This window comes from Chaetodon auriga, chromosome 5 (assembly GCF_051107435.1).
Source record: "Chaetodon auriga isolate fChaAug3 chromosome 5, fChaAug3.hap1, whole genome shotgun sequence".
Taxonomy (NCBI): Eukaryota; Metazoa; Chordata; class Actinopteri; order Chaetodontiformes; family Chaetodontidae; genus Chaetodon; species Chaetodon auriga.
In genome coordinates, this window is record NC_135078.1 from 4,192,501 (window position 1) to 4,202,500 (window position 10,000).

The window sequence follows — 10,000 nt, forward strand, 5'->3', positions numbered from 1 at the left end:
GATGGCTGCTCATCAGGAAACTGCTTCTGGGACAGTTATTCTTTTCAAGTGATGGTAATGTTGACTGGTTGGTTGATCCACCAATCTGGTCCAGACTGAACTATCTCTACTTGGTCAGTTGCTGTGAAATTAATCTTCCTCTCACCAGGTTAGAATTTTGAATTTGCCCAGCTTATTTATTTTATGACCAAAAAGTATCTGCAAAACTCATGACGCTCCCTTTAGCCTCAGCTGTACTTTGTGTTTAGAGCTAATTTGCAAATGTTAGCATGCTAACATGCTTAACTAAGGCAGAGACCATGGTCAACAGTTCCGTCTGTATGCCAGCATATTCATATCTTTTATTGTAAGCATGTTAGCTTGTAGTGTTAGCCTCACAGAGCGGCTGGCATGGCTGCTCACTCTTGATACATCTCTCATTATTAAATGACAATCTCTGATTGTGATATATTAGTCTGAACACATCCTGAAGATAATTATATAGCTGATGGACAGGTCAGCATTTTACAAAATATCAGACTATGCCTTTAACCAAGCTTACATCACTTGTATAGCTTTAGTGGTCACCAGTGCTGTCTGGGGCAGAAATGCATACTGTAGGTGAATGAGTTTCCTATTAAAGTTGATTAGTTTTCATTTGACTTTTCATTTGACTGTCGGGTGAATTTCTCATCGGATTTAAACATGAATTGCCATCTCTCTCAAGCCAGCTCATCTGTGCATGCAGTGAAAGGATGTTATACGATGTTTGGTTGTAAAATCCATATTTGTTTTAGCTGTGTTTGGCTCAGCTGCTTAACAAGGCTCTATCAGCGTATCACAACAGATGCAGTGTGTGTGGGTGTGTGTATGTGTGAGATCGTGATGACAAGATAAAGAGATGACTTTATTGATATTGACAGACATCCTTCAGGCGTGTGTGTGTGTGTGTGTGTGTGTGTGTGTGTGTGTGTGTGTGAATCAGGGATAGAGACACAGAGAGACAGTTATATAGAGACTTGAAATTCTGAATGTAATGTAACACTGCTGTTGAATTGTTAGTCAGACGGACCTTGTGTGTGTGTGTGTGTGTGTGTGTGTGAGAGAGAGAGAGAGAGAGAGAGAGAGAGAGAGAGAGAGAGAGAGAGAGATTGATGGATTTGTCCCGGGACTGGAGCAGTATTAGATTCAGTGCTGGGCGTCGGCGGGGGAGTGCAGAGGCAGCTGCGGATCTGTCGCTGATAAACCAATCAAACACTACAGCAGCCTCTCTGTCCACACACAGCTGGAGAAACACATCGTCAATCCTGCGCTATTTATCTAGTAGTCATTACTGTAACACAGCCCACAGGCATCGATTCAGCTAAAGCTAAGGTGTGGCAAGGTCATCTGACGGCAAACACAGCCAACATACAGATAGCAAAGAAAACAGTGTGTTCACCTGCATCTTACTTATTCTGATCATAAGTCTTCAAAGCATCTAACATCATTCCAGTACGTTACAGCCATATTACGGTATGATATAAACTGCAGTCAAATCAGCAAATTGAGAGAGTGACGGTGTAGATCTCATTAATAACATGAGGACGTTCTTAATGCTTCAAACACGACTGTAACCACAGATTAAAGGTCTGAAAGTATGTGCTGCTGCATGAGATGAACAGGGCTGGTTTTTCAAAGCTTTTCATCAAAGGTCATCATCCCACGAAAAGACTAAAACCAGCAGTGTTAGTCTGCTTCTCAATACTTCTTAATCTTAAAAACAGACCACAAATATACACTTTCAATTTAAAAAAAACATATGCACAAGTGGAGAGACATTTGCTGGGGACGATTTTTAGTGGTGAATTAATCCACACTCGGTACTCTGCTGAGTATCTGGGGCAGCAGGAAGGTGTATGAGGTAGAATTCAGCAACCTGACCTGAACCAGACGGGTTCTAGCACAAGACCAGGGCTGTGTCTTGCCTTGGGGTCGGGTTGGATTATTTTCAAGTAAAACTTCTCTCTCTTTTTCTCTCTCTGTCTGCATGGATGCTTGTCATGTATTGCAAGTAGATACACATTGCCCACTGGAAGCAGGAAGAGAGAGAGAGCATGTTGTGTTAGCCTGGCAAGCTAACAAAAATGTGCAAATGGAGGGCTTCTTAAAACCCCAAATAATTCAGGGAAGGTCACTGCACTGTGGAAACGTTATGACATTGTCATGACAACAGATAAAAATCTCCAGCCTTCCTCGAGGCCTTGCCTGCACAAAGTTCTCCCCTGGATTACAACTGTTAAGGCAAATCAGCCACGTTCATCTGGTCGATGTAGGAAAAAGGCAAAGTTGATCAACCAACACGTAAGGCAGGTCATGTCTTATTGGGTAGTAGCGGTTCTGTATGTTTTCTGCTGCTCGGTTTCTGTGCCATATTCTGTGTTGGTCTGTCAAAGCAAGCGTATAACTTTGTCTTTGAAAAAGAAATAACAAAAATATAGTCTCGATCAGGTTCGGGTCTCAAATTCAGTAGTACTGGACAGGTTCAGCTGTTGGGTCTGAAAGGCAAGGTTCCATATTTGTTTTATTATTCCTTTTATTTATTCAGTCATATAACCGAACCCAGATCCTCATTTAGAAAAAGTACAATAAAAGTTGGAATCAGTTGATCAGTCAAAAAACCCCGAAACAGTGTGTTTATTAAGATCAGTAAAGATCTGATGTCCTAGTAAAGATGCCAGGTCTTAGCAGGTTAATGCAGTGCTTGTGTTCTGAAAGCTTAGGTCAGAAAAGACCCTATCACCACACACGTGCTGTATATGCACATGCATTTGTTGTTTTGAATTGAGTGTTGCAAACATTCAGCCTGTTTCTGGCCTGTCTCACGTTGATCACTAATGTCTTCAGCTGTTTAACGGCTGTGAATTGAATCTTCACGCCTTGTTGTAGACCGTAGCTCAGTGTGAGACAGTTAGAGTTTCTCCATTGCTCTCTGTGCAGTGAAGCCTGTGTGTGTCAGCACAGTGTCACCCTACACTGGAGATGGGGGGGGGGGGGGGGTCATTTTTATTTTGTGTGTGTGACAGTGTGTGTGTACTTGTGGCAGAGTGCGAGTATTTGCCAGGGGTGGGTGGGTCCATATTTCTTATTCTAATCAGTGCTGTCCTGTCGGGGCTATAGGCGAGTGCTTCTACAGATTAATGTTCCTCTATCGATTGATCCATTTGGCTGTGTGGATAGATGGCACCCTAAGGTGACCCACAGCCTACAGCATCCACTAGCTCTCCGTTTACACACTGCTGCACACTGGAACACACTACAAAAATACTGCCACACACACAGGTATACCTCATAAGAGTGACAGAGGGCTGTCAATGCAGGATAATCAGCAGCAGGCCGTATGTTAAACAGTCAGAGTGACCATGAGGTGACAGGTCGTACTGGGGGGTGGCTGCTCCCTCTATTTCATCCACTACACAAACACACAGCCTTTCTACAGTCACTGTGATGTCACCCAGATGTTTCTGAGGAAACGTTTTCAGGCTTGGATCTAGGGCTTACAGCAGACACCAGCTGCCAAGGCCAACCATGACAGGAGCCTGTCAATCAGTCAGCCTTTTCCTCTGATGCTCTCTACATATGATCAGCAGATAGGGTGTAAGGTACAGCGCAAGGCAGGGAAGTGTGACAGACAAAACAAGTCTTGGAAAGACTTTTAGTGGATTACGCCACTTTACAAGAAGGCAGCGATATTGTCCCGATTGAATGGTTAAAAACCCAGCTATCAGGAAGTTTGACTCCATGAATCTGTTTTCAGCCATCTCAGGTCACTTTCAGGTTATGTCGGGGATAGCTGTCATCAACAACATGGTCAAAGTGAATCTAGTTGAACTTGAGCACAGCAGCGAGGCGCAAGAGCAGTGTGTAACAGCCAGTGGAGCCTTTTTCAGTCATCTGTCTCATGTGCATCTGCTGGAACACATACACTTCTGTCCTAATCCGTCTACACAGGCTGCGATTTTCTAATCTTTTTAAGTCTACTCATGTAACTACAGTACAGTGATTGTGTATTGGGCTCCGAGCACGTGACCTACACAGCTGTACTGTGCCTGAACGCATCCTGTGTGATGCTGACAGACGACTAACTACTCCGCTGACATGCTGCTTGTGCAGCCCGTGGAGACATGTCATAGATGAGACGTGGTTTCTCCTCAATGTCCCCCTGATGTTATGAATATATCCCAATAGAATAATGATTATTATCATTTACATCAAGGCACACATTGGAAGTGAATTTAATGTTGACATTGAGACCACTTATGGTAAAAAGAAGTTTCATGTAGTGCTGCTTGGCTCAAAAGTGGAGTTGTTCTCACTCATGAAGCAATTTATGCTCAATACAGCTGCTGTAAGTCATTGAGTAGAATATAGACCTGGGCCTCTTAAATGATTCAGGGGCCCAGAGCTGCTCAAGGGCCCTGGAAGATTCTCAACAAAAGTGCACCTGAGGATGTGACAGGCAACCGCTGGTACACTGTTTACTGTCACATGGATCTCTAAAATTAGAGTCCAGTCATAACACCACTGCAACAGTGAGCCCTCAGAAAATGTCATCAGTCTGTCAAGTCAAGGTCAGAAAAGCTGAACTACAAATAACAGAGAAAAAAACGGTCTGTGGTGTTAAAATAGTGGTCTCTACGAAACCAAGACTCATCTGCACACGACCATTATTTTTCAATCCAATTTCAAAAGACCAATTGAAATGATTTTTTCATTGCTTTTGTTCTCTACATCTGCATGAGTGGAACCATGTAGGAGCATGATATATTGAACTCTGTGGCTAACCAGCATTGTATCACAGCACAACCTTCAGCAACGTGATTGTGCAGCAGACTTATGATCACCTGTAATACTGAACCTTAACATGCTCTCCTGCAGTCAGCAGTGAGGAGAATGTCAAGGAGAGGGTACCAGACATGAGATGTTTACACAGAGAAGTGAGGATCGTACAGAGCGGTGATGGTGATGAAGATTTACATCAGCTCCAACAACAGGCGAGGATTCAGTCCTTTCAGATCAAGGACACTTGAGCAGGGAGGGTGCGTGTTGACAGCAGGCTGACCCCTGGAGTTCTCCAGGAGAAGGATTGTATTTGGAAGCCACCCTGGAACACAAACCTGAATTTTGAACCAAGTTCACAGTCCCAAAAAATGAACTAGTTCACATTCATTCCTTCCATTTTTCTATGAGCTGCTCATTAGTTGCAAACAGATACATTTAATTCACCAAAAAACATGAGCATGTTTAGTGCTCTGTTACTGATTCATGTAAAACACTGGTGCAAGGTTTTGTCCAAACATCAGGAGTAAGATGGGGTTCAGTGTTTTATTTACACTTTGACAACCCACTCTACCTCCTGGCAACAGCCGCCCTGCTGAATGCTGCTGAATAAAACAGGTAGATTGTAAGATAGCCCACAGTGTGTGAGAAATATAACCACTCACTGATAAACAGATGATTCTGTTTTGTATAACTGTGGATCCTCTGCAATCTCGGAACCTATTGGCTATCGCCAGGCGATGATTTAGGCTCTGGGGGCAGCACCTGATGTCTCAGGACTTCCAGCATAGGCAGTGGATATCCAGATAACAGATATCTGGATCAAGACTTCCTCTTCTGTGCGCCAGTCATTGTTCTCTATGAAAAAATATCTCCATAACTACAGATTATTTATTTATTTATTTATTTATTTTTTAAAGTTGAAAGTTGAAAGTAAGTTAAAAGCTAAATCATTGTCAGGTGATAACTGAGGGGTTCTGACATTGCATTTCAGCAATTGCACTCTCCACACGCACTGTCTACCTGCATGTCACCAGAGTCCGCTCAAATGTGATTGGTCAATACTATTCAGACTACAAACCAGAACGTTTCCTATTCCAAAATCACACCCCGAACCTCCAGATTCTGCATTCATATACACATATCTGCTTAGAGAGATTAGATCTTCTGTCTCAGATGCACTTCATTAGTTAGAGTTTGTCTTTAACATGTTGCAGCCTCAGCTCACGCAATCGAAACTTGCGCTGAACGCAGATAAAATGATAAATGGTCCTTGAAAATGGTAACTCAATAGCACCATGTTTGGACTCCAGATATGGTACACTGACATGTAGAAATAAAATGAACATCCCTCGTGTGTTTTATGACTTGTCTAAATTTTCTCAAACATTAACACTTTTCATTTAGCAGCTGTTCAACTGTTTTGTGGCCTTCGCATAAACAAGCACATTGTAACTAAGGAGCCTCCAGTTTTTAGCTATTTACCCAGACTATCCAGCCCCCCAAACACATTTATACACACACTTATACACACACCTCTGCCCGACTTTCTATTTAAGAATTCTGCTCTGTTCCAGTTTTGTCTGCAGTTTGGATTAAAAGCAGCTCGTTGTATTGATCTGTCTCACTTCCTCCATTTCATTAAAAAGGCATAATGGTAGAGAATCCTGCAGACTCATCTTACCACCTTACAGAGCCTTACCTGCTGCCCATGTGTTGGCAGAAACACACACACACACACACACACACAAGGAAATTATGCACTCATTTTGACACGTTTCTTGCACCAGGAAGATACACATGCACAGACACACAAGAGCTAATGTCACACACACACACTTGGTACATAGAAGCACGCGCACACAGCACTTTTTTTTGCTACCTTGACACATTTTCAACAGCCACAGTGACACAGACTAAGGTGAAAATAAAACATGGCTCTGACCCAGTGTCCGGGGGGGGTCACCTCGTCTTTGTCGTTTCCCATCCTGCCCTCTTCTCCTCTCTGCCTCCTGCTGTCTCACTCAGCAACCCTGCAGCCGTTATCGTGACATCCAGAGACCAGAAGACACCGTGCTGCAAGTACTTATTAAGCTCACGAAGAATCAAAAGGGCAAGAAGTATGATTTATACCAGCTCATATTACAAATGACTGCGATATACTGTACGTGTAACTGCGGATGGCTTTTCATCACTACAAGATGATCCACAGCACAATTAGCCCCCAGAGTCACGCTCTGCTTTATTGACCAAGTACCGTGTGAAGTATGTTGCTCTAACACACAGAGCATGCACGGTGTGGCACTACACAACAACTGCATTGCAGAGCATACAGGGGCCACATCTCTATCAGGGTCTTTTTATGCACTTTTGGAAATATCACATTCGAAAAGCTCGATGGAAACGGCAAAATTTAAAAAAAAAAAGTGTTCATGCACTAAATGGGAGATGGAAACACCTTTACAGAATAAATTCTGACATAACTAATGTAACTGACATGACCGATCAGCTGTTTCTGCTACAAAACCCAAAGAAGAAGAAGAAGCTGTTTCCACTGTTCTCGTCTTACTGGATATTCCCATAACGCTCTTCATCTTCATACTCTTCGTCTCTGGACAGCATGGCCAATACTGGCTGACACGAAAGAACAATTACAGCTTGCCCAAAGAAAACAAATTCCTGCAGAGCTCTTCTACTCTGTTTACTACAGCCATGCGTAACGTAGCTTTTACTACCAACTTCTAACAAAACTAAGCTTTGTGTAGCCTATATTCACTCCAAACAGGTCTAAGTTGCATTTTCTTTGTTCTCTTTAGTTGTGACATTTCAAAATTTCACTTAAAATTTGCTTGACAGTAGATGGAAACACAGCTCGTAAGTGAGAGTGTAAGAGTCCTCTAAGGGCAGGAGTACCACAGCAAGATGGTGTGGTGCACAGTTTGTGGCCAAATTGTGACAAAAGCTAATTATCTGGTTTACACTGTGTGTGGAAAAGAATCACTTATTGAAGTTTCAAAGCACTCCACTCCCTCTGCTGCTCTGTGAGCAGGTGGCCAGTAACTGTCACGCTTGCGCATACGTGGAAACAAGGAATGCTCGGGCAAGGACCCAAATGCAGACTATAAATGCAGAGCGGGTGCAGTTCAAATGATTTATTTTAAAAAAAATAGCAAAAGACAAAAGGCTTATGGGATGGAGAGGCAGGCAAAGGTCAAAGCCAGAGACCAAACACACAAACAAATCCAACACAGAGCAGGCAAGGATCCAAAAGTCCAAAAACATGCAAGGTCCAGGAAAAACAAAGCAAAGGTCCAGAAACATGGAAAAGCCTGGAATGCTTGACACATGAGGTATGAAGGCGAACTGACACAGACTGACAGGTGAAACTAATCAACAACCACAACGGCCAGAAAACAGGAAGTGAAGCAAACGATGACACATGAGAACTCTTTTAACTTAAAACCAGAAATAACAAAACTAAAATGCAAAAACATGACAGTAACTCCTTACTTTGTAGTCACAAAGACTTAAAAGCGTCATTGCAAAAGTGGTATTATTCTAATATTTAGCATACAGTAACACCTTTTGCCAGTGCATCCTCCTGAGGTCACACTGTGGCCCATATGTACATGGAAAGTAAACCTGTTGGATTTTGCCAGACCTGCTTAGTTATCTTGCTCCTTCACGTTTTGATCTGTTGTTGTCTGTTGTTTCTGTCGAGTCTGCACACTCACACAGTATCTAATTTGGTTAAAACTATTTTGTTCATTGATTACTACTCACATGTGCATCAGTTTCATCTAGAAGCTGGTAGGTGTAAACATTTAAAAGGGTCAGTTCACTCACAATATTCAAAAAACAGATTTTCTCTACCTCTAGCAGTGTCTGTCCATAGCTTTGCCTCTATTAGTCCAGGTGTTGTGATATCTGTTGCTGAGATTTCTGCCTCAACTCCAATACAATGACACCTATTGAAGGTAACAGATTGAGATAAGATTCAACAGCAGCATGTATCTTATCGGTCCAGTGGCCACCACAAACCAAATCCCATTCACTTCCATTGTATTGGCAGAAATCTCAGAGACAGACCTCTCAAAACCTGGACGAAGAGAACCAAAACTATCAGTATGGAGAGATATCACTACTACTACCACTATAGGGAAGTCCGAAAAGTAGAAGTGACCCTTTAATAACAAGAGTCTTGATCAGAAATAGTGGCGGTAACATGTTCTAATAGCGAAGTATAAATGCTGACTCAGTAAACAGTTGACTTGTAAGACCATTTCTGATTCCCAGAGCTGGAGTTTTCCACATTACACCACACATTATCAGAGAATACCTCACATCAAACTGCACTTCCCGTCTTTCTTCTGGGGGACTGATGTACATGTATGTGTTTGTTAACACAGCACAGACTAAAACCTCCTTCTCTCTCTCTATTCTTCAACATCTTCCTTTCCTCCCTCTCTCATGTTTTCCAGTCTGTTCCTTTATCGTGTGTCCTTTTCTCTTCCTCCTCTCTGCTTCTTGTCCTGCACGTGCTCTCAGAGTCAGAGATGTGTGTGTGTGTGTGTGTATGTGCACATCTCCTGCAGCAGTGTTAATTAGCAGAGGCCAGATGGATGAGGTGATGGTGTGTTATAGTACCCTCCACAACGCCACTCCCACTGTCATCCAGCATGAGCACACACACACACACACACACACACACACACACACACACACACACACAGATGCTTATATAACACAAACACAGTGCAGTGCAGATGTGCCCTTATTTACAGTTATATCTATTTTGGGGTAAAAGTGAAAGTGTTCTACAAGCTGTCTGCAGATGATTAGACTGCACAGCTGTTGTCATTTGAAATCTTTGACTTTTCAACTCCATTTTCCTTCCTTTCTTTTACTTCTATTGCTATTTCTGGTACCTTGATACAGTGTATTTTTGGAAGAGGCTCAAAGGGTGACACAGTTATAAGACTGCCATTTTTCACACCTTTCCAAAAATAATGTGGGCAGCAGCCAGTGTAGAGCCTGATTCTGAGAGAGAGAGAGAGAGAGAGAGAGAGAGAGGAGATGGAGGTAGAGCCTGGTTTCAATATTCATGATGTTACTCTCTCTGCTTAGACGCACTGCAGTAGTCTCTCTCTCCTTCTCTCTTTCTTCCTCTCCACTTCTCTGTTCAGCTTCCTCAGCAGGTTGC

General features: G+C 42.7%; 1 protein-coding gene across 2 annotated transcripts in view; it reads left to right on the plus strand.

Moving 5' to 3' along the window:
• tjp2b (tight junction protein 2b (zona occludens 2)) overlaps window positions 1–10,000 on the plus strand; it is a 108,390-nt gene that overhangs the window by 1,171 nt on the left and 97,219 nt on the right. The window lies entirely within an intron of this gene.